The sequence below is a fragment of the Sorex fumeus genome, unplaced genomic scaffold, assembly GCF_029834395.1.
Source record: "Sorex fumeus unplaced genomic scaffold, SorFum_2.1 ptg000007l, whole genome shotgun sequence".
Lineage (NCBI taxonomy): Eukaryota > Metazoa > Chordata > Mammalia > Eulipotyphla > Soricidae > Sorex > Sorex fumeus.
The window spans coordinates 63,587,464-63,613,149 of NW_026606064.1; the positions used below are offsets into that span (position 1 = coordinate 63,587,464).

The 25,686-nt window shown below is 41.9% G+C and overlaps 1 protein-coding gene across 1 annotated transcript in view; it reads right to left on the bottom strand.

Moving 5' to 3' along the window:
* Positions 1-25,686, bottom strand: part of KIAA1217 (KIAA1217 ortholog) — a 750,771-nt gene that overhangs the window by 463,485 nt on the left and 261,600 nt on the right. Inside the window, exon 2 of the mRNA XM_056132179.1 lies at positions 9,540-9,672. The gene's annotated coding sequence lies outside the window, so the exon portion shown is untranslated. The remainder of the gene's footprint in view (positions 1-9,539; positions 9,673-25,686) is intronic.

Here is a 25,686-nt window from a genome sequence, read left to right on the forward strand (position 1 = left end):
CAACCCACTGTACAGATAACCCACATCCTGTTGTGTGCTATACTAACAGTGTTTTTTTAAGCTTCTGCTGTGTTTAACAGTGCATAAACCCACCATAAGTCAAGGAAGATTCATATAGATATAGAAAACTTCAGTTATATTGGTTATATGAGTGAGTGGTATAGCCATATATCCAAAACACTCACCTAATAAAATGGAAAACATGAGATCTATGCTGCAACTACTGAAACTTTGTAATGTGCTTTTCAACTTGACAGGTGGGGTTAGAGTGGGGAAGGAATATGGAAACCCTGGTGGAGGGAAGTTGACATTGGTGGAAGGATTGCTGTTGAAATATTTTATACCTAAAACTAAATTATTAATAACTTTGTAAATCACAGTTCTTTGCTAAGAAATAAATAATAAATAAAATTATATTACCAGAAAAAAAAGTAGAATCTAAAAATATAAACAATACAGAGGAAGAGAGACCTGCTGTCATTAGAGAAACCTACATTATAGAGTCATTATAGGGAAGACTTGAATTTCGACACTGCCTAATACTAACCTTACTCATGTATGCACAGACTCTTTTTTTTTAGATTTTTATTAGTGAAATATCATGAGGTACAGTTGTAGATTTACAAATTTTTGTGCTTGGGTTTCAGTTATATGGTCACGGTCACGGTTCTCCCGTTGTTCATCGATTTGCTCGAGCGGGCCCAGTAACGTCTCCATCATGAGACTTGTTGTTACTGTGTTTGGCATATTGAATACATCATGGGCAGCTTGCCAGGCTCTGCCGTGCGGGCAAGATACTCTCAGTAGCTTGCCGGGCTCTCCGAGAGGGCCAGAGGAATCGAACTTGGGTCGGCCATGTTGGCTGCTTGTAAGGCAAACGCCCTACCGCTGTGCTATCGCTCCAGCCCTATACTCCAGCTCAGTTATATAATGATCGAATACCCATCCCTCTACCAGTACCCATTTTCTACCACCACTGATCCCAGTATCCTTCCCAATCCCTGCCCCTGCCCCATCCCACCCTGCCTCTGTGGCAGGGCATTCCTTAGATTAGTAGTTAAATGTCTTTAAAGAGAAAAAGGTCAAACCTCTGTTGAAATCCTGTTGAAATCCTAAGAAACTGAGTATTCTGGGAAAGTTACATTTCGGTTGGTTTATTTGTTTTTAACCTTTGAAGAATCAGGAAAGCATATCTTTTGCTTCTTCTCCCTATGCACACAGGAAGACACCACTTCCAAGAACTCCTTGAGGTGATGCAGTGACCTCTAGACTAAATTCTGGTCTAAAATGGTGAGTGGAAGTGATAGTTCTAGTTTGAGGCCTGGTCACACACCTCCCAGACAATTAGACCAACTCCTCTCCTTACACTGGGATAAAAAAAAAACCCTACAAGAGAAAAGAAATGAAGAATTTCCAGAAGAGGCACTCACCGTTATGTAATAACACAAAATATCAATCCATCTTTTTGTTACAAGCTACTTAGATTTTGAGATTGTATATGAAGGAGTTAGCTTTAAGTATCACGACTAATGGAACAGATATAAATGCAAATGAGCAAAATGACTGCGGACTTGAAGAGTATTCAGAAAACCCTCACAATTCTCCTGTGTCTTGTCCTTCCCTATGTTTCACTGTCTTGATTCTAGGGGTTACTAAGAATGACATGTTCCTCTGTATGACAGTAAAAAGGAAATAATGCTTAGTTTTAGCACAATCATAATAATTGTATACAATGTTAAGGATAATATTTGCTCCCAGAACAATCTTTTATAATAATACTCACGGAACAATCTGTATTCATTTTTGTTCTACATATTTTTGTGCCTTATTTAATTTAATTAAAAAAGGAAGATGGGTATGACTATTGTTCTTTGGCAGACGCTCAGAGCAGTTTTAACACAGCTTAACAAAATTCTTAGTACTTAAAATAATTTTCAAACAAAAAATAGTACATTTTTCATGTGTGAAGATATAACTTGGCCATATTTCATCAGTAGTGATTTTTCCTAAAGTTTTGAGAATCCTGAATTACTTAAAAAATAAACTTTTCTGTCAGAGTTGAGATTTCTAATGGAACCTTGTGCATTAGATGCCGTATTGATCAAACATACCATTAAGTGACAAAATGGTACAATTTATCATGTCCACATGGAATTATGGAAAATTCTCTCCACTGCTGTGGGCCTTTTTATATACTTTTTCATTCCTCCCCATAACAGGCTAATGACAGAAGAGTTCTCATTTCAGTCTTTTGTTTCCAACAAGAAAATGCATGTAAACAAGCAATTATTTTTGAAGTAGTATACTTTCTCTTCCACTGTTTAAAGCAATGATTTGTTTATTTCAAACTGTAAACACTATTTTCTGCCTATAAAACAAATTACCTTTTGCATGAGTTGAATAGTTTCTCTAAGTTAGCTAGTAAAATCCTTTCTCCTGCTATTGCATATTAAATAAGTTATTAAATTCCATTAACTGAAGGGCATAAAAGTGGCCCCTGGCTTAAGGGAAACATTGCTGCAGATGCTCTTTCTCCAAATGATCTTCAAAATCAAAATGGTCTTTTTTCGATATACAGAAAGCAAAAGGCATGACCTTACAACAAGGCAGGAAAGACAAAGAAACTGAGCTCAATTTACATAAAAATGATGTCATTAAGCTCTGCAGAATGTGTTAGCATCTCAACTACTACTGCAAAAGGAAAATGCAACAGATGACATTTCTACACATGCATTTTTCTGATCTGCACTTCAGAGGGAGAAGGATGTAGAAGACAATCAGACAGTTACAAGTCACATGATAACAGCACTATCTGGGCAACCCAGTTTCCATATAAACTCATCCATCATCCTCCTCTACTTTTAGACTTCTTTTTTCTCTTTTTCCCTCTACCCCTCTCCCCTTATCTATGGCCAAGTTTCCCTTTGCACCAAAATCCCTCTACAACCTTTGCTTTCTTTGTCTTGTGTGAAAAGTTCACTAACTTCTCCAGGCTACAAAAATGTGGGTGTAAATCCTGGTCCCACATGAGTCTGCATCACAGTGGAAATGATAAGCTAGACCATCAACACATAACAGTCATTCAAGAAAATACAGTCAGTTCTTATCATTTGTACTAGCTGTATTCTACACTCTGTTTGGACACCAAATTAATAAATATTCAACCACTATATCACTGCTCCTGGGGAAAACAAAGGCAATTCTCTCTTGAGATTCCTTAACAGAGAAGTGAGGAGGGAGGGCCAGATAACCACAGCCTCTGACTGCTCACCCTACAAAAACTCTGCTGCAGACAGCATATGCAATTTGCTCAGTTGTACCACAAAACCTGGTTTGTAACCTATCAGATAAGAGAAACAGTTAAGGGTCAGGGACAAATAATATCTATAGACACAATATAGGAGAGAAATGTGGGGAAGACTGTGGGGTGAACACCTCAAACAGTGAAGATAGACTGTGAGGAGATGCTGCTGTAGAAGGGTCTATTGAAGGGTCATCCCAGAGAGGGACCTACAGGAGTGTAAAATAAATATCTATACATTGTAGACATCTGATGGGCATTGTTCTACGCTTACAAACTGTCTACAAGAACCCAAAGTCTGTTGGATCCACTACAAGAGAACCTGCAGTCACAGTATTTTTGTCAACTGATCAATCCATGACCTTGTTTTTTTTTTTGTTGTTTTGTTTTTGTGGTTTTTATATTTATTGTTTGGGCTGGAGCGATAGCACAGCGGTAGGGCGTTTGCCTTACAAGCGGCCAACATGGCCGACCCGAGTTTGATTCCTCCGCCCCTCTCGGAGAGCCCGGCAAGCTACCGAGAGTATTCGATATGCCAAACACAGTAACAACAAAGTCTCCAATGGAGATGTTACTGGGCCCGCTCGAGCAAATCGACGATCAACGGGAGGGCCTTTACCTTTACCTTTTTTGCTTTTTGGGTTACAGCCGGCAATGCACAGGGGTTACTCCTGGCTCATGTACTGAGGAATTATTCCTGGCAGTGCTCGGGGGACCATATGGGATGCTGGGAATCGAACCTCAGTAGGCGACGTGCAAGGCAAACACCCTACCTGTGTGCTATTGCTCCAACCCAATCTATGACCTTATTTTATGGGTTTCTCTGTACCTTATTTAAGATCTACTGTGGATACATTAGCATGAATTTTGTAGCCCATAGTGCTGTATAACTCATGCTGGAACGAAGCTTATTGAATGTAGCCAAACCTTTCATCTATGTTTTCAACTATCCCTGGCCTGAAAATATTATATGCAAATATCTGCATGGAATAAAAGAGAGACCATATTTACATTGCATCAACTGTTTCTATTGCCCTGATTGTCCTATTTTAGTATTAGCTATAGTTGTGACTTTCTTACTAAAGGAAATTTATAAATTAATTTTATAAATTAAATCACAGGGTTGTATGAATAGAGTCAGACATGGTATAGAAAAGGACTGGTACTATTAGTTTCAGATACCCACCAGGGCACCTGAAACACAGCCCAGAAGAGGAGATGGTGTATGAGAATCGCTACACCTGAATTCAAGTTTTTGTTGTTGTTGTTGTTGTTTATTTGGGCCACATCGGTGATGTTCAGTGGTTACTCTTGACTCTCCACTCCAATTACTCTCCAATTACTCCTGACAGAGGTCACAGGATCTTACAGGATGCCAGGGATCAAATCTATGTTGGCCATATGCAAGGAAAGTGCTCTATCCTCTGTACATCCCCCAAGGATACTCATGGATTTTCTTTGGGAGACTCATCACAGCCCTTTTGTCCTTAGCAACCCCAGAGAACACACAGCTATGGCATTTTCAGGGGACATATGAACAGTGAAATCACCAGCCAACAATTTTAAAAAATGTTAGAAATGTGGCATGAAACAGACCATGGAAAGGACACTGTGTCCAGTACGAGCCATATCCAGAAGGCAGAACCTCCATTGCCTTGTTTGACCTTCCCTGGGAATGAGCCTGCAATGGGAGTGATTGAAATTTTTTACTGCTCTGCACTGTGAATGACTGTAAAAGCAATTCTGAATACTGCTCTGGGGATCACAAATCCACGAGGCTGTTTTAGAGAAGTTACAGTGGGACTGTCTCCTGCCCTCTTATGCCCTCGTGTTCATACTTTGCTGTGGACAATTGCTCTAGAAGAAAATACATTTCCAGGCTTACTGGTTGTAAGGTTATACATACAGCACTGCTCTTAGAGGATTATTACTCACCTCTGGCTGTGTAACCATGGCCAAGTGGCTGAGTCTATCAAGGCCATGTCTCAACTGCAGGCTGGAGTTTATTATCACAGTGAACTATGACTAGCTTTAAATATAACAGGATGAATTTACAGCCTTTGAGAATCTTGAGTGCAAGATGTGTGGTTGCTTCTGATGTTTTATTTTTGCATCACCGTCCCAACCTTTAGTTATTCTCTAATTCTAGAACTCTCCTCTGTGATCGACAGGGTCACACATCTCAGGGAAGTCATCTTTGGGGTCATGAGTCCTGAGCAGGAGATTCTGACCCTAAGTCATTGAGGCAGGCAGGCACAAGTATGGGAGACAAAAAGAAGGTCGGGAAATGCCAACTGTCTACTACAACTCCATCAGTTTAAAGTCTCCATTTCTTCTCAGCAAATGTCTTTTCTTTATCCGTGGGGCCAAGAACATATGTGGCAGATGATTTTGGCAGCTCTGAAAGTCAGGATTGGAGAAGAGTGACTCACAATTTCTGACGCTGCACGTGTGAAATCTTTCAAGAAAATTTGGAGGCAGGAAGGTCCACAGAATTTTTGGATGATGCTCTCAATCACTTTTCTATTATACTGGTTAAAAAAGAGCTGATTATTTGCTTCTCTGGCCTTTAAAAACTGTGTTTTTCAAAGGAGCATAAACTTGACCAAAAGGGAATTATTACTAAAAAGAAGAGAAAGAAGGTAGTATTTGTAGAGTCTTGTTTTGGTTTTTAATCTAAACCATTTTGGTTTTGGTTTGGGAGCTACACCTGGCTAAATATTGGCTCTATGATCAGTGGTGACTCCTAGTGGGCTTAAGAGACCATTAGGTGCCCTGCCTGCTATACTTTTTTTCCAGCCCCAATCATCCTAACCATCCCATTTTTCAATAACCCTGTAATGTAGGTTCTATCCACTCTATGAAATGTTTTCAAGTATTACACAGCTCAGAGACATTACTGACACAGGGTAAGAGTTCTTTGTCTACACCATACGCCTTTTTAAAAAACTGAAAAGAGCTATACAATTCAGCTCTGATAAAAATTAAAGTATCAGACTAGATCAGGTGCATTCAGTATGGTAGGTATTGCAAGCCAAAATGTCCAAAAGGGGGGTAGGAGAGAGAGAGAGAGAGAGAGAGAGAGAGAGAGAGAGAGAGAGAGAGAGAGAGAGAGAGAGAGGTGTCTTTTAGCACTGTATGACTGAAACCTGACCATGAACAGATTTGTAACTGTGTATCTCACAGTGATTCAATTTAAAAAAAGTTAAAGTAACATAAAGTATGGGAGGCAAGGACATAACTCCTGTTAAAATAAAACACGAAGATTCATTCTATCCATCTCTGTAGCTGATGGTGTACACTATGAGAGTTCTTATTAGAAAATACATGGCACCTGACATGGCTGCAATAAGACAGCAAATTAGGGTTGTACATATGCAACTGTTTGTCTGATGATCCAAGAACAACATGGAGGCAGGTACCTGCCCAGACAGCTTCATTCAGCAAGTTCTCTTTCGAAGGAAATATTTTAAAGAAACAAAGTAAGGAGTCCAGCAGAGCCCGTGTTACCCCTGTAAAAGGGCACCAGAACTGAGCTTTTCTCATCCCACATTGCAGCGATAAAGACTGTGTATGGTCAGTGGAAATCCGTGAAGCGAGAGAGGGCTAGTATGGGGAGAAAACGTGAATTCAGGGGAGTGGGACTTGGAGATGATCTTCTTGGGCTGCTGGCTTTGATCTCAGACAGACAGGGGAACAAAGTTTTGTTCCCTTGGGAGACCAAAGCTCCCCCCAGCACCACCACTCAGAAAGCAAAAGGATACCAGCAAGTCCTGCCACCGAAACCAGAGGTATGAGGAGCCAGAAGAGGTAGTTACAAGCTATGTGGGATTCATTTCCACTTCCTCCAGAGTTCAGTTTAAATCCTGGACTCACCACTTAGTGACAACATAACCTTGAGCAAAGCATTTAAACTTTGTGGAATCCCATCTCCCTGTTTGTAAAATGGGGAGAACACCTCCCTTGGCATGTCTGGGAGAGGATTAAAAGGTATCACTTCCAGGGCACAGCAGGCAGCACATGGCAGACTCTGAATAAATAGGAGTTATTATTCTGTATCATTGTGATTATACACAATCCTGGTGTTGTTAACATCACCAATGCTATAATTTGAAACACATTTATTCTTTGCATTATACAAACTAGTTCAAAGCCTGTTTTTCAAATATATTATCTAGTTTGAGCTTTAAAAAAATTTTTTTAAAGCCCCGTATATGTTCTGCTCTGCTTATCAAAGGCTCTCCAAGAGCTTACCCATGGGCAAGTCAATTACACAGGATACTGTTTTGCCTTCTATTATTCTTCTGGAACCACATTCCATGTGGTAATAGGTCAATTTCTTAACTTCCTCTTTCCTTCTACCACATTCCATACTCCAAAAGAGATGCCAGTTCAGTTTTAACTTTCCTTTTGGAAGCAAAATGTCATCTTTGTTTTAAAAGTTATTTAAACAATTGTATGTTCTTTTAGTACCCTCCAACTCTGATCCAGAGAGGAAAGGACCAAAAATGATTACTGGTTCTGCCAGAATCCCCCCACCGGGCGCGGTGACTTTGTAATGAACTACGCATCCATAAACGGTTGACTCTTTGATCTCTGGCTGCTTGTACAAGTCCAAAGAGAAAGGCATTCCAGTGCAAACCACACAAAGAGAGTAACATAGGTTATTTATGAGGGCCCACTAACTCTAAGTTTAGCCTGGGCTCTTTCAAGATTCAAATACACACATCATCTTGACTGCCAAATCTGCTCCCTCCCCTCTGGTGTCTAATGGGCTCGAGCAGAGGAATGTCTGATCCCTGGCTTCTCCCTGGGGTGGGAAAGGTAGCTGGCTTGGCAGAGAGACAGACACAACAGTATTTATAGAGACAGTAGAAAATTGACCCCATATGCCTACAAAGGGAAATTGGAATAAATCACCAGGAGCTAAGAGGATTCCTGAACTCCTTTTCTGACGCTAGTTGAGCTTCTGACTGAGCTCTCTAACTGCACAAACTCCAGCATCCATGTGTCCTTTTATTTGCAGAGATTCCTCGCTGTCACTGTTACTTTACACAGAGAGGAAAAAGGCCCCTCTTTGCTTCCTTTAATTCAGAAGCAGTTTTGAACACTTGACATTTGCTTTGCACTGCAAACTTTCTGCATCAGAGCAGGGTGCAAACATGGAAGCCATGAATTACTGAGTCTGAAGTTGTGGACAGTGTCTCTGGAAATGTGACGTGTGGGTGCTCTGTAGTGTGACTTGGTGTGAATTCTCAGTGCTCATGAGAGTTCTGTTTTTCTTCTTCTCTGCCTCTGGATCAAGCGCAATATTTTCTGTTCTGTTTTTATTTGAACCACACCTGGAGGTGCACAGGGATTACTCTTGGCTCTGCAAACAGGGATCATTCCTGGCAGTGGTCAGGGGATCCTCTTTGGTGCTGGGAATGGAACCCAGGCCAGCCATATACAAGGCAAACACCCTACCTGTTGTACTATTGCTCCAGCCTCTCAAATAGCAACATCTTACAATGTCAGAATATGAGGGCTGTGTGGGGACCTCTATAATGGGAGAAAACTCAAAATGGGAATGACTTTTAACAGTGCATATATCAAAGGAGTAGATTTAGCATCAGAATTTGAGCCTAGTGAAGAAGACTAAAGCTGGGGGACAGTTTGGTCATTCCATCATCCCTGACACTCTAGCAGGTTGACTGAGCAAAGCAAAAAGACCTCAATGAGAAAGACTAACTGACTTTGCAACCTTTCTGGGAACCTAGGACCTGGATCTGAACTGTATTATGAGCAGCTGTAAAAGGATGTGCACGTCTGATCCCCTTCATCTATGCCTATGCTCCATGGACACAGTCATCAGATACCTACCTAAACCCACATACTGTTTGCTAACCATTCATCTTTATTCTCTTATTCTTTAGCTATGATGGTGGATTCAAGCCAGAATATCAGTACAAAGACAGGCACAGAAGTGATTACAGCCTGGGATTGTCAACTGACCACAAGCCCAAAGAAAGAGTGGTTAGGAAATAAAGCCCAAACCAAACAGCTGCATAACTGAATACATATCAAAGTGGCAAGAGAGAGAGCATGGCTCAACTAAAACATTTTGTTCAACTGAACTCAGAGAATCAACAGAAGCCAAGTTTTATAGCAAGGTCATAAGCTCATAATTTATTCAGTGTCAAGACGATGGATGCCCATTTTGTGATTTAATAAGAAAATAAAACCAAATAGGCCTTACCTAAAGAAAATGAGGTGTGCGATAAGCAACAGCGTCTTTGGGGGAAGTTCTGGATTGGAGTTCCAGCTCCGCCTCTGGGACACAGAGAGGAGCCAGAGTAATCAGTACACACTCAGCACCTCGTTCTCTCCCTCTGAAAAACACAAATGATAATGTCATTGTTTTCACTAAGGAACAATGCTGAGTCATTAGAAATTCATTGCTGATTAAAATCACCAGAAAAATGGAGTTAAATACACATGTAAGTTGCAGCACAGAATATTCAGCTTGTAATTCCATATGCCTTGAGACAAGGGGCCCGAACTTAGAGGTGTCAACTCCCCTTTTACCACCAAAGCTATATACAATAAAGAAAGGTAAACATGCTAAGTTAGACCAGCCATGAAAATAAGAGCAAGCATATGTTTCTGGGGCAGAAGGAAGTCAGGAGAAGCCAACTAAGAAGCAGAGAGGCAGAATAAAAGGCCCAAGCATCTGATTCGTCACTCTGCTTCTGTTGTGGGAGAGAGAGCAGCTGGGATTGCTCTATCATTTGATGAGCTTGCCCCCAGAGATGCTGAAATTGAATCAGCTGTGTCCCATGGAATTAAGAGTAGGGAGTGGGTGTGGATAGGCTGGGTTGCTAAAGGAGATTTTAAAATGATAGACACATTCTAGTGGCACCTCTTCTGTGCAGGAAGACTCCATGATCACTGAGGAGTGACAGAAAATTGAACTTGAGACTCAAATGTATCTCATACTCGAGCAACTTGCTGCAGAGATGGCTCTGGACTTTGCAATAGGCCACTTTCGCCGGGGCCACTCCAGATGGAGGCAGGTGCCATCCCTCTACCTGTCCCCTAGGAATTCTGGTGGCCGCTCTCTTCTAGAACTCAGAGAAAAGGTCCGGGTATAGGTGATGGTGGCAGCAAATCCCAGGCCTCATAGGACAGGGGAGGAGTTGACCCTTCTCCTTCCCCCCACCCCGATGGGACTCTGAGATGATGCCCAAATATGGCCACCGTATACTTAAGCTCCCACATGTCCATGATCCAAAGACACACAACCAAATCTCGGACCCAAGAAACTTGCTTCAGCGATCTCTCCAGACCCCAATTATTAAAATTTTAGAATTCCTAGAGCTTGATTCCTAGACATTATATTGTATCCATAACAATCAATACAGAATGCATTGTCTAGCATTGCCTTTTCAGCAGGTATGAGTTGTGGTGTGACTGATCTTGAAATATCAAAGGTAACCAGAGTAGAGAAAGAGAGTATTGTGCAAAGCGTCTGCCACACAGGTAGGAGGAGGTGTGGAATGGTGCGGGGCGGGGTGCAGGTGGGAGGTCACTGGGTATTTTGGTGGTGGAAAACGTGCACTCGTGAAGGGATGGGTGTTTGAGGATTGTATGATCGAAACTTAAACATGAAAGCTTTGTTACTGTACCTCACAGTGAATCAATAAAAAGGGGAAAAATTGAACTTGACTCTTTTTTCTCAAGCAGGCAGATTTTTCTGTTCCCACAAGAGGAAGTGAGTGGAGGGATTCTGGAGAAATACACACACACACACACACACACACACACACACACACACTAGTAGAAGATTAAAAAAATAGTGGCAATAGAGAAAGCTATATGTGAAAAAGAAAGAAAACTGAGTGTCAATAAAACAGATATGGCAAGAAAACAAGAAATATATGCCCACTAATTTGCTGGACACTAGATATTATATTATTAGAAGTAATGATGATGATGCTGATGACAACATGCTACAATGATGATAATGACAACTGGTGATGATGATTAAACATTGCTTGGATATCTTTGGAAGGTGAGAAATCTCCTAGAATAAAATAGTGGATTATATTCAGGATTAGAGAAATAATATTCAAAGAGCATAGAAGCAAGGGGGTGTTGTTAATTTTGTTGTTATTAAAAATAGTTTTACTGCATTGCTAGCTACTGCTCATTCAGTAGAAGGCAAGGGTGACATCTAATGACAGAGATATGACAACTCTCACTCGGACATGCATGCTGTGGTCAAGAGTGCTGAAAATTACTTGGGTAAGTCCTGAAATATACACTGTGCTAAAAATCATTATAGTATATTAATCATGCTCACATAGTCTTATATGTTTTTAGTAAAAATGAATCAGAAGAGGGTACAAGTAATTTTTATTAGCCAAACACATATAATACATTTCTCCTCTATAATAATTATGGGGGATAGGGTGGAGTAGTGGAAGAACCTTTGCACTATTGGGAAATCCTCTCCAATATTCAGACTAGTTGACAGAACCTTCTAGAGTCACACCATTTTTAAGTCTTTCTTTCAGCTTCCTTCCAACATTTTCCAGGATTCCTTGGAAGGGATCTGTGTAGGGGATCCAGGCTCCTCTTTATATAATATCAAAGGCAGAAAGAAGGAATCATAGAAACATATAATGTAAGGTTCTTCTAATGACTGAGTCTTAGAAATATGACTACAAAATGACCCCAATGAGAGAAATTTAATTTTGCATATCTGAATATACAACATACTATCTGTCATACTGTAACTTAATCTCTCTTTTCTTCTCCTCTTGGAACTATTTCTAGAGTCTAAATAAAGAACCCTAGTCAAATATTAACTTTTGAACTTATACTAAGCTCTGAATTGTTTTAAGTCAGTGGCTAAGCTTTATTAGAATCATGTTTGCTTTTTTGTTCACAGAAAAAAAAAGGAGCTTCAATGTACTGGGAAAGGCTTGTGTTGCTAACAGTATTTCACAGCACATAGAACATGGAGATCTTTTAAAAAGATCTAATTACCCAACCTTTCTCTCCTATTTTTCAGAATTCAATACAGAACATTTTATGTACACCAGTGGGTCACTCCATCCAATCAAACCCAGGTAAAAATTGAAGTTCATGAGAAAGTGTCAGGAGATTCATCCCAAATCAAGGCTTCCTCTGACTATTGGTCCCAGTGTCTTATCTAAACAGCAGGGAGTCGTTCCACAGATGGCATAACTTCCTCCCATGTACCTTCCATCACATCAAAGTGACATTGGGAGAAGACAGACATGAGAGAGAGAAAGAAGGTCCCAGAAATAGGTCCGCTCTTTGTCTCTGGAGAGGGTTATGCATCATCACTGATGTTATAAATTGGAATCTCTTAGAAATCTTTTCTATGCTGATGTTTCATTGGACTCAATTAACGTTTGAGAAAGGTATTCTGGGTTAGGGCTCGACTGCAAAATACTTAAAAGCCAGAGAGCGGATCACAAAGAATGAAAGGCATGAGGGAAAGAACATTCGTTTGAAGACTTGGGTAAGGTTAAAGCCCATGCTCCCCCATTTCTTTTAAACACAGATGGACTTATTCATGTTTGAAGGCAAAGCAGAAAGAGTCAAAAGAGAGGCTAAAATTAAAAACAGTTGAGAGAATATTCCAGGGGGTTAGTAGAGCTGGATCCGGAGCAGGGATTGAGAGACCGGTTTTAGGAAAGAACAATGCTCAGTCCCGCACACCCACTTTGTTCTGGCTTTAAGAAACCTTGAATAAAGGCAGGGATCACTCCAGGTGTGAGCCTGCTTTCCCTTCCTCCACCTCACAGGCCTCCCCACCTCCCTTGCAATTGGATTGTCACTGGGAGGTACAAAAACAGTTAAGACACAGGAATAGATTTCCCCAAAGGAAGGTATGACCATGATACTAAGCCCATTAATTCCTGCCACGATCACAATGCCCCGGAAATGTTGTTGGATGGTTTAGGGTGGGGCCTGCTCAACCCATCAGTCTGAGATGAGATACAAAGTATGTCTGAATTCCAAGAAATGAAATGAATTGTCATGGTAGAGAAGGTTTCACATAGGAAGTATTATTCCAAAGCCTTCCAGCTTGAGTCTCTCCCTTATAACTACCTACCACAAATTATTTTTGTAATAAAAATAAACTCTCAGAACAAACTAATTACATGGGAGAGCAACTTACATTTCATAGTAATTTTCTCCACACACATATGTATATATGTATATATTAAATCAAATATGAATTGACCGAAGTAACTAAGAAAAATGATTAGAAAGCTCTTTATGGAATGTGGATGCAAGACATTTAAGAAAATAAAGCATTTCTTTTGATAATGATTTCAAGTCTACATTTTCTTCCCCACAATAATCATTTCCCCCTTAACTCTGAAGGCACATGTGGTAATCTGAGGGAATATAATTTTTCTCCTGAATTAATGTCAACCTCTTTTCTCATTTTATGATAGGAGCTCTCTGTAAGTTGGGATAAAGCCTTGCTATGTAGCCGCTGCTTCTTAAAAGAAAAGACCACAGAAACTCACTGTAGGTGGGAATTCAGCTCAGGTTTGATAAAATTCCACCAGGAACTTATATTGCTTTAAACTCTCAAGTACCACATGGTTTCTAAGAAACAACAGACGGTTTTGAAGGCTTACTTAGTCTTTATAGTTTTCCTTAAAAAAATTTCAGATGCTTAGGAGTAAACAGGAATAAAATCCCCCCAGTCATCCACCCCCAAACATTCTTCTGCATGAGCCACTTGGGCTGAGTTGGAAATTTCACGCTCTAACTTCCAAACAGCATCTTGTGGATTCTTTTGTATCCTGGGCCCTCAGGCTTCCAGAAACACTTCATTGCTGTGAAGGACCATGATGATCAAAGTCAAACTTCGGTTTGGGGATGTGAGACATTTTAATTTCTTGTGTACTTTGAGATACAATGGATTAGCATTTCTCCCTTTTAGTTTGTCACAGTCTTATTATGGTCTTCCCGGAAAACACAGCTTCTCAGCACTTTGGGGGTATTCTGAACATTTTTCACAGGAACAGCTACTTGTCCCCTGCCATTCCTTCCACCAACAGTGACTGCAAGGCGACTTGCTCCAGGTGCAGTACTAGTCTTTGAGTGCACAATGAAAAAATGAAATCAGCAACCTAGCCCTGCTTTTGTAATCCCCATCTGGTGTGGAGAAATCTGTCCCAGAGGGACAGGAACAAGGGTCCTCTTTTCTCACACAGAAGTGGAGTCCTCCCTACCTATTAAATTATTTGGTCGTAATGATTCCCTAAACCGGCAACTTGTTCTTTATTCTGGGCAAGAAGGAAGAGGACAATAACTGGACTTCGGCTGCCCTTGCATGTAAAAAAGCATAAAGAACCACTTTTGAAATGTCTCAAATGTTTGTGTCTGCTTCCCCTGAAGGAGTGGGTGGTAATGCACTCACATACATTCAAAAGAGGGACCTGGGCCAAAGAGCGGGGGTGGGGGTGGTGGGGGGTAATGATGGGTGGGATTTGGGGGTGGGATGTGGTGGGGTGAAAGAATACTTTTCTTGGAAATAGGACACAGGTCCTTAAGGAGGATCGACATTAGCACTGCAATACCATCCATGTGTATTTCTATCACTGGTGACATTAATCATTGGATCTCAAAGAGACAGACCATTTTATTACCCACATTTTACTCCAGAGAAATAAGAACCTGGAGGTTAAATGATTTTTCTCAAAGTCAGTAATAGGCCAGGGACCAGGATTCAGAGTGTTAAAATCCCTATCCTGTGCTGTGCAAACTCAGCCATACACTTAACCTTGTCAGAAAAGTAAGGGCTCAATCTTCCTGTTTAACTAATTAGAATTAAGACAAATTTGGAAGAAGCACCTGCTTTATAGTATCATGGTAATATTTTATTGCTGACTGGAAACTCATATTTTTCCAAACTTCTCACTGCTTTCATAAGATAGTCCCTGGGCTCCCATTTCAACCTGTGCCTCTTCCTTGGTGTCCTATGTTTGAACAATTTGTCTAAGGAAATATTACTTATGAAAAATAAAAACTTTAGGAGAAGGCAAAAGCGATCTCTTCATAAAGAAGTAGTTGTTTATCTTACTAGTTATGGAGGAAGTGAGAAGGGGGCAGATAATCAAGACTTCTTATTGGTTGCTTTTACAAACCTTGTTTACATAGAGCATAGCTAGTCAGAGAGCAAAAAACAATTAAGGTTGGGATAAGCAATATACAGAAATGCAGGTCATTGCATAAGACAATGCAGATGATATGGATCAACAAGAGGTATGGATGACAAAATGACAATCCAGATAATGCAGACAGTGTGGATGGACAATGAGAGAGATGATGCAGATGAAGCAGATGGGGTGGGCTATGATGGCACAGAAAGTGGAGAGAACTAGAAGAGTGGCAAGTGGGGTTGTGGTCCAGGACGTGGAAGTTCCTGTTTCTGAGGATACTGCAGCTGTCAGAGATAGACATTCATGAGCTGTAAAATTAAGAGCTATAAAATAAAGGAATCATATAACTGAAGACCCTTCCTGGTGGACTTGCTATTCTTTCACACAAACTCCTGGTAGCTACAGGCAACTACAGGTAGACTATCCACACTACACACACACACACACACACACACACACACACACACACACACACACATCCACTTTGAGAGGCATCACAAAAAGATATCTGAGGAAATAAATATTTCGAATCACATATGCTGAGAGAGCTCCAGAAAGGACTCTTTCTCCATTTCCCCCATGATTCTTCCTTACATTTTCCAAACTGATCAGCTATTTCCCAAATGTTTACCAAGTACCAGGAAACAAGCTCTTATGTTATTTTTGATTCCTTGGGAGATCATAAACATTTTGAGGGCAGGAGACGTGATCTTCCAATGAGCACTCTTTGACACATGCCAATGCAACCCCGCCCCCAAACCCCATCCTCTTGCCTACCATCCATCCACCATGCTGCCTAGCATTACTTTAAAAAATATATATTGGAAGCAAATCTTGGTAAGCTAAAGGAAAGGAAGTTTTCTGTCTTACAGGGCAGGTGTCTCTCATAATTTTAAGTAATATATTCTTGTATTCTTCTTTCAAATGATGACACAAGTGAAAAATGGGGACACTCCAGATGAGAACATGAAGAGAAACCGATTCCCATTAAAACTGAAGTTGGCATTGATTTTAAGGGACAAATCCAACTGACTCTAAATGATGCTGTCGGATTTACTCAAGCTTCCAACAGCTCTCAAGTTTAAGTGCCACCTGAGGGCTTGGGTGAAGCTTCTCTAAGGAATAGAAAGGGTTGCCTTTAAGGATTTGATGTAGGTCAAGGCTGAAGAAATGACTAACGGACGCAGCTTCACACTGCCCCCTGGTGGGAGATACTCAGAAATGGCAACAATTCTGGAGTCAAACCCAAGTGGGTCTTTGGCTTCCATATCAACAGTTTCTAAGAAAGAATTCTGGTTTTATCTAATTTTTTTGCTTGCTTTTTTTTTTTTTTGGTGGGAGGAAAACCCAGAAGTGCTCGGGCCTTACTTTTGGCTATGTGCTCAGATATCACTCTTGGCAGTTTTGGGGGACCATATGTGGTGCTAGAGACAGCTGCATGCAAGGCAAATGCCCTACTCATGGTCTTAACTCTATTTTTTTAATTTTTAATTTAAAAAATTATTTATTTATTTTTTGTTTTTTGGGTTGCACCTCAGACTCCAGGTGTGACGGACCCGGGAACAGAGATTCTTTGCCTGCTCCCAGCAGCCCGTCAGACCTCCATTAACCTCCACTACCTCCACTACCCGCTGACACACACACACTCCAGAATGCTTTCTGGACTGTGTCAACACATCATAAAGCACTTAATACAAGATTACCACACCATATTTGATTGCATTGAAATATGGTTTGAACCATGGGAACACCTGCAAGGATTATTAGAGGCCACCTTAAAAGCCTCTCTCTTGGAGAGCCTGGCAAGCTACCGAGTGTTCTGCCCACATGGCAGACCCTGGCAAGCTATCCGTGGTGTATTCGATATGCCAAAACCAGTAAATACAATGGGTCTCATTCTCCTGACCCTGAAAGTGCCACCAGTATGGTAGCATTGGGAAGGATGAGGAGGGAGAGACTGATGAAATCTCAGGGACGACTTAGGCTGCCACAATGAAGAAAGACAAAAATGACTGTACTTTCAATGCACATACACTGGCATTGGATGCATCCATCAGGGACCTGATGGTGCAAGTGAAAAAGATCAAGTACAACATCATTGGTCTGACTGAGATGAGAAGGCATCAATCACATCACACAATTTTCGACACTTGGGGAAAATTCTTCCTTGGAACATGCGACAAAAGAGGCATCGGTGGTATCAGTGTTCTTGTCAACACGAACTTGGCCATAAACACCTGATTTATTCAAATGTCTAACAACCCAAATTGGACAATTACACTTGAATAGATGTGGTTCACTGCCGGCAGTTTCTATCTTTGTTGTCTACGCACCAACATCCAATTATGATGAAGGAGAACTTGAGAAGTTCTACATGGAGCTGGAGAAGTTCTATAAAGAAGACCACAGCTTCTACAAGATCATTGTCGGTGATTTTAATGCCAAGATAGGACCGAGAAGATCAGCCGAAGAACTCCACATTGGGACCCATGGCCTAGAATGTAACGAGCAGGGTGAGAGACTGTCCGAGTTCATCATGTAGACCAAGACCATCCATGGTAACTCACAATTCCAGAAGGCCGAATCTAAACGTTGGACATGGGAGTCTCCTGGTGGACAGTTCCAACAACGAAATGGACCACATCATATTTAATTGACAGTTTTGCCTTACCGATGTTGCTGTTGTCCCAAAATTCCAAACGGGATCAAACCACCGTCTCCTTTGTGCAAAATTCCACTTCACAGAGCAGGAAGAAAGGGCTGCAAAGTTTAAGAAGAGAACTCCCAGAACAACCACCAACTGGGAGCTCTTTGGCACTATTGAGGCAACATGGAAAGATGCCATCGTTGACAGCATTGATGAGGAATACGATCGACTGGTTCAGCATGTCCATGATTGTGCAAAAAACGCCAAGAGAGAGATAGCCACAAAAAGACGCCTGTCTTTGAAAACTCTCGAGCTCATTCGCCAATGTGGCATGGCACAAGCCTCAGGTAACCACAAGCGAATGTCTGAGTTCGCAAAGCAGTGCAGAGAAGCAATAAAGGAAGACCTCAAAGAGAGAAGAGCAGCAATGCTGGCAGATGCGGCAGAAGCTTGGAAAAGCATTTGCAAAGCCCGCCTGTCCTTTGCCAACTACAAGACCAAGATGACTGCCCTCCGATGTCCTGATGGATCTATCATATCTTCCAGAAGGGCAATGGAGAAGATTATCCATGACTTCTACTCAGATCTTTTTGATAGCCACGTCCATCTGCCCACATACCAAATTCCACAGGATGGATATATTGTTCCCAAAGTTCTCCCTTCCAAAATCCAACAAGCTATTTTGTCGGTAAAGAAGCAAATAGCATCCAGCCCAGACAAGGTCAGACCCGAACACCTGAAGAACCTGCCATCAGTTCTCATCAATACACTGGCTTGGCTCTTCACACACTACCTGTCTGAATGCAAGTTTCCATCCCAATGGAAAACCAGCAGGACTGTACTACTGTACAAGAAGGGAGACATCCACAACATTGGCAACTATCACCCGATCTGACTGTTGTCTGTTGTCTACAAGTTGTTCACTCGAGTCATCCTGAATAGGATTGGCAGAACACTAGTTGAAGGACAACCATGCGAGCAAGCCAGTTTTCGAAAAGGATTCAGCATGATTGACCATATCCACATGATAACCAAGCTCATTGATGTTTCTAGGGAGTTAAAGATGCTGCTCTGTCTGACATTCATTGATTTAAAGAAGGCCTTTGATTCTGTTGAGACAGAAGCAGTCATTGTAGCCCTAGCCAATCAGGACATTCAAACTCAATACATCAGGATCCTCCATGAGCTGTATAACGGATTCACTACCAGGATCTCACCATTCTACAAAGAAGTGATCATCCATGTCAAGAGAGGGGTTCGACAGGGTGATACCATTTCACCAAAACTCTTCAGTGCCACCCTCGAGAATGTCATGAGATGACTGGAATGGGAAGGAATGGGAGTGAAAATAGACAGTCGGCAACTACACTACCTCCACTTCGCTGATGACATAGTTCTTATAACACCAAACATCAGCCAAGTGGCACAAATGCTGGGCGACTTCAACCATGAGTGTGGAAAGGTCAGACTACAGCTGAATCTCACAAAGACAATGTTTATGAGAAACGGTCTCGTTCCTGACGTTCCATTCACTCTTAACAGGACGAACATCTTTGAATGTAACAGTTATGTATACCTAGGTCGGGAAGTCAACATGACGAACGACACGGCACCTGAGTTGCACAGGAGGAAGAGGGCCGCTTGGAACACCTTCAAGAACACCAAAAAAATAGCTAAGAGACCAAAGAACCTCTGGCTCTGGGCACATCTCTTCAATTCCACTGATCTTCCTGCATTAACATACACCTCAGAGACCTGGGCCCTACGAAAACAGGATGAAAACACTATTCAGGTCTCCCAAAGAGGAATCGAAGGAGCTGTTGGAGTTCTGACCTCCATCGACAGTCAAGAATCAAGGACACTGTCCTGATTGCCAAGGCGTCAAAAATCAGATGGGCTGGACACATAATGAGATTTGGAGACAACTGCTGGACTGGAGGCATTACCGATTGGATTCCATGGGATGCAAAAAGATTGCGTGGCCGCCCACCTATGAGATGGTCAGACTTCTTCCTGAATGATCGGTTTGAGGCTGTTCGTGTTCCTAGAACAAGCAGACGCCACTGGACTACATTAGCACATGACAGGGGCAAATGGAGACGTTACTGGCGCCCACTCAAGCGGATCGATGAGTAACAGGATGTCATGTGATCAAGTGATTTATTTATTTTTTGCTTTTTGGGTCACACCCGGCGATGCACAGGGGTTACTACTGGCTTTGCACTCAGGAATTACTCTTGATGTTGCTCAGGGAACCATATGGGATGCTGGGAATCAAACCCGGGTTGGCCGCATGCAAGGCAAATGCCCTACCCGCTGTGCTGTCGCTCCAGCTCCCCACTGTCTTAACTCTAAACTTAGAAAAATTAAATTTCTGGTTCCTCCTCAGCCTTTATGTATGACTCTTTCCCTATTATTCCAAATCTTTTCCTGGGGAGCAGAGAGGAAGGCAAACTTCTAGGAAGAGACTGTTAACCAGCACCCAAGACAACCTGTGTGTTATCTGGTGTTGGGCAGTGGGTCTGCCCCGGATCCTAATATCAGTACAGAAGAAGTTTCCATCATTGTCCACCCGTAAATCCCCATCCCTTAAACTCTCACATATTCCCAGTCCAACCCAGGTCTGACACGATAGCTCTTTAAGACATACAATTAAGGTCATGCTTAGCATTCATTGCCACCAACTAAGAAGCCAAGAAAGGCTTTTCAACAAGAGTGTTTTTCGAAACAGGCTGGGATAGCACTAACTAGCCTGTAGAACTGGTTCCTCCTCTGCCATGTTTCCCTTTCTCTCTATGGGTAGCTACAGTCACTCATGTGCTGGAGTAGCATCTCAGACTCAGCACCAGATGGGGAGACAGAGGAAGGCATTTTGTTCCTCAAGGCCATGTCTCTGTTCTCCTGAAGTCTCCTGTGCTGAGACCCACATGAGCTCAGATCTGCTCCTCTCCAGGGGGTGTTTAGAATAGCCTGTGTGAACCTTGAATACTCAAACATTTGAGATGGCCTGACACCCTATCCCCAGAACCTCACCAAAGGGTGAGTACCCAAAAGGGAAACAGACCTTTTCTAACTAAAACTGGGGGCTGAGAAAATAGCCCAGCAAGCTTCAGGACATCTTGTTATTTTAGTCCATTTGCACAGGTGGAGCTGTGTGTTAAGCTTCCAATGAGTGATTTCCAGAGCACAGGGCCAGGAGGAAGGGAGGAGAAGCTGATTGGGTCATCACTGCTCCTGTCTTGCAGTGTGAGCACAGTGGCTCTGATCAGTCACAAGTGTTGGTCCTCCCATGTCCCTGTCATCACCCTTCCTATTGGGCCCCTTCTGAACTTGTAAGCTCAAGAGAGTAACACACTCTGTGTGGCTCTTCAAACACTTCCAGTTCATCAGTTGGTGGGAAGCCTATCCTGACAGGCCAAATCACATCATGAGAGCAAATGCTCCTTCTCCACAAGCTCCTTCTGACCCTTCTGTTTCCATCACTTTGTTGGCTGCCATCATTCTTAATCTTTAAATAGTATAGGGTTGGGTGGGGGTGGGCATGCTATTTCTTTCTCAATTAGTCACAGAAAACCAGAATGTTTTTCCTGAACATCCCAGTCACAGAAAACAAGAATTTATTTCCTCATAATTCCTAGTTCCCTCTGGCTCTGTGAGACCATGTTTAACTTTCTCCCTTAGCAAGCTTTCCCTTTGAGAATGTACTTCTTAACACATATTTGCCCCAATAATATCCACAATTAAATGGCAATGAAGACATATAAACCTGCCTAGGAGGAAAACCCCAAACACATGCACTGTTTCAGTGCTCTGGTTTGGAAAATATTTTCCCCCCACATATACTTTATTTAAACACCATGGTTTACAAAGTTGTTCATGTTGATTGTTACATTCAATATTCCAACACCAAACCCATACCACTGTCACCTCCCCTCCACCATTGTCTCCATTTTCCCAACCACCCCTCAAGCCATAGAAGGTCCACAATAATTTCTTTTATATTGCTTGTTACTACTAAAATGGCTAATGATCAAAAAAAATTTTCAGTAGAAGAAAATTTATGGAAATTGTTTTATCTCATCATGGGGACATTAAGTCCTTGTCTGAGGTTTACTAAACTTCTATTGCAAATCACACCTTCTGTGTTACTGTTTTTGTTAGTTGAGATTTGTTGGCTTCTCCATTACATTACCACACAATTTGCTATGCTCCTACTGGGATTTTAGTATTGCAGAGTTTGAAAGTGTCCAGAAAATACAGAATATTTAGTCTGGCCAGAGGCATGGTGATGGCTGTAGAGGTGTGAGTTCGGCTGCTGGGGTTTTGGTTGGGCAGGAGGAGGCCTGGCCCCCTTCCTGAGATCACCACAGGAGGTCTCAGCTGGAAGGGGTAGCTGAGAAATTTTTGCACTAATTGATCTCACTCAAGATCTATTTATGAGTCTTTGGAGCCAAGGCTGGTAGATGAGCTTACATGGTGCCCACTGTGGGACTCTGGTGTTACTGCCAGAGCTTCCAGAAGTACAGGGAAGTGTGGGGAAGTCAACAGATGTTTCAGCCAAAAAGACCCCCCGTGTATCTGAAAATTTCAACAGGTTATCATCTCTGTGGAGCTTAGTTCTGAGGCAGTAGAGTCTGGCCAGATGTATGGTAGCAGCTGTTGGGGTGTGAGTGTGGCTGCTGGAACTTTGGTAGGGTAGGAAATTGACACCCCCCCCACCTCAGCTCCTGAGATAGCCTGGAAATTTGGAAAACATTCTTTTATATTGGTGCAGACTTAGGAACATAATTTCATTAGAAGTACAGATCATTACAGTTTGGGAAATTGGGCAAATTGGTTTCCCATCATTATTTTAATGGATCACAAGGCAATTCATTTTCTCTCCTTTCCCCCACAAAATTATTTCCTTATAAGCTTGTAATGAGCTGGATTGTGGTATGTAATGAGAAAAAAAATTAAGTGTTCATCCTGCTAGTTAAGATCAGGAAAAACATCCCTCAAGGAATTCTCTCCATAATTTCCTGCTTTCCAATAGACTGTACCCCTTTCTGATTCAGGACTGTCTGGTGCTATGTATAGGTTTCATTCATTCATTCATTCATCATCCTGTTATTCGTCGATTGCCTCGAGCAGGCCCCAGTAACGTCTCTTTCACCCTAGCCCTGAGATTATATTCAAGGCTCTTTAGGAGAATGAGACCCATCATTGTTACTGGTATTTGGCATATTTGGTACGCCACAGGGAGTTTGCCAGACTCTGCCCTGTGGGCAGGCTACATTCGATAGCCTGCAAGTTTGTCCAAAGTAGGAATGAGATAATAAGATGTCATAAAAAGATGTCCTGATAAGATGTCACGCAGCCGCGAATGCGGCCACGCTGTTCCGGGAGCTGGATTTTATAGTCTCTGAGTCTTGGCCGTTGATGGGATTACATGGCGCCAGGGGGCCAGGTGGTGGGTGTGACCCCCGCCTACTGGAATTTGGAGGATCTGGGTGGAGGATGCTCGACTCCAATCCGAGTAGGCTTGGAGATCTCGGACCCGGAACCCGCGTGGCTTTGTCCCTCTGCCAGTACCTTCATGTGTGCGGAGAGTGGTCTCAGCATGGTGGTGGCTGGTCCTGGAGGTCTTCGGCTGCCGGAGCCCTGGTCGGGGCGGGGAGGAAAGCTCAACCCGCTCCCCTCCAAGGGACCCCGGCGAGGAACAGCCAGGCGCAGGGGCAGGAGACTGCACTGGTCTCGTCCGGGAGCTGGATTGTATAGGTTTAAGCAGTGTTAAATATGCGAATCCCTCCTGTATATATGTAGGTTCTATTCACATTTTCTGACCCAGCTCAAGTTTAAGGTGGGGCATAGAAGTCATCCCATCTGCTGAATCCCAGGGCTCCAACAGGTACCTGGTCTCTCATTTCCCTTCCGTCTGGTTAACTATCCCTAATTAGATTGTTAGCTCTATTTTTAGCTCTACTGCAATATTCCCATAAACTCTGCACCTGGAGCTATGCTTTCCTGGATGCTTGGAAAATACATGATTATTTACAAAAAAGTAACCTAGAAGCCAATGTAAACAGGAGCGCAGGAAGTTAGTATTGTTATTAAATTCATATTGTTTCTTAACCCAAAGCTATGCTGACATGGGCAAAGAGGTTCCAGGCAGAAGTCCTCTCCCTGGGCCTGACCTTCACTGGTGAGACACAGACTGGGTGTGCATGAACAACTTCTAGGAGAGATTAGGAAAATTTCAAGTAACTATTGGCTGACCCAGCCCACACAGTACAACTTTTTATTCCCCAGGTAATGTATGCAGAGAAGGGCTCCTTGTTTTAGGATTCTAGTGGTGCAGATGAAGACCATAGATACCCTGATGCTCTTGTGACAGGTTCCCACTTTTATCTCATTAGCCTACCAGGTCCTCCTTGGTAAAGCTAGGGATTTGGAATATCATATTTTTTCTCCAAGAGTTTTTCCATTCCCAGCATCTTGCACCATAGTATTCAATTATTTTCTCTGCTAGTTCTTATTTTCCTTTCTGGATTTTACCCCATTCATCACTTCATTGCCCTCCAAATACCCACTGCTACCAGGTAAAAGTTCTATTAATTTGTTTTATACTGATGAGGCAACAAACATTCAGTTACTGTTTTAAAAATGACTACTAACCTAGGCATTAAATATGATCACCCTGTTTTTACAAACCAGAAAACTAAGGCTCAACGAGCTGGAATCACTGGTGTGTACAGTAGAATTAGATTTTTCTGAATCTGAAAGTTGTCTATACGGAGCTTCTGGAAAAACAGTTGTGGGTTACAGTCATCCCACCTATGCAGGGAGATACATGAATGCCTGAAATTCTGGCCAGAACCAAGCTTTATATATTTCATTTTTTCCTATACTTACTCACCTATGATCCAGTTTAATTCATAAACTAGGCACAGGAAGAGATGAACAATGACTACACAATAAAATAAAACAACTACAGTCATTGGCTATAATAAAATGTTATGAGAATATTACCTCTTTCAAGTTATCATGTGCTTATTTTCGGGCCACTGTTGATTTTGCATAATGAAAAACTGGGTTGAGGAGCTGCTGTTTATCTAAGGAGCACAAAGTTATTGGGAGGTAGGTCTCGCAGCAAATTTCTTCATTTCAGGGCACACTCCCTTCCTGAACAAGAATCTCTAATTAGATGTGTCAGAACTACACTCTCAGGTTGATCCACTCTCACTCTCTTTAAAGACAGCTTCTGCAAAAAGCCTCACATGGGTAAATACTCTTTTTAGGGGTGAAACAGGGAAAGAAATATCTGAACAAGATTACAAAATGACTCAAAATATTGATCACATCCTACTGAATTTCATATTCATAAAAAGGTTTAGAGGTTATTGATTTTTAAACACAAATTCCAGAAGATAGAGGAATGCCACTGATTTGTGAAGAGGCAAGGCCAGGTGCATTCTGGGCAAGCCCTTGAACAGGCTCTAGTCCAACTAGTTTTTAGAATATAGACAATGAACTGATTTGGATTTCTGACCTCTAAG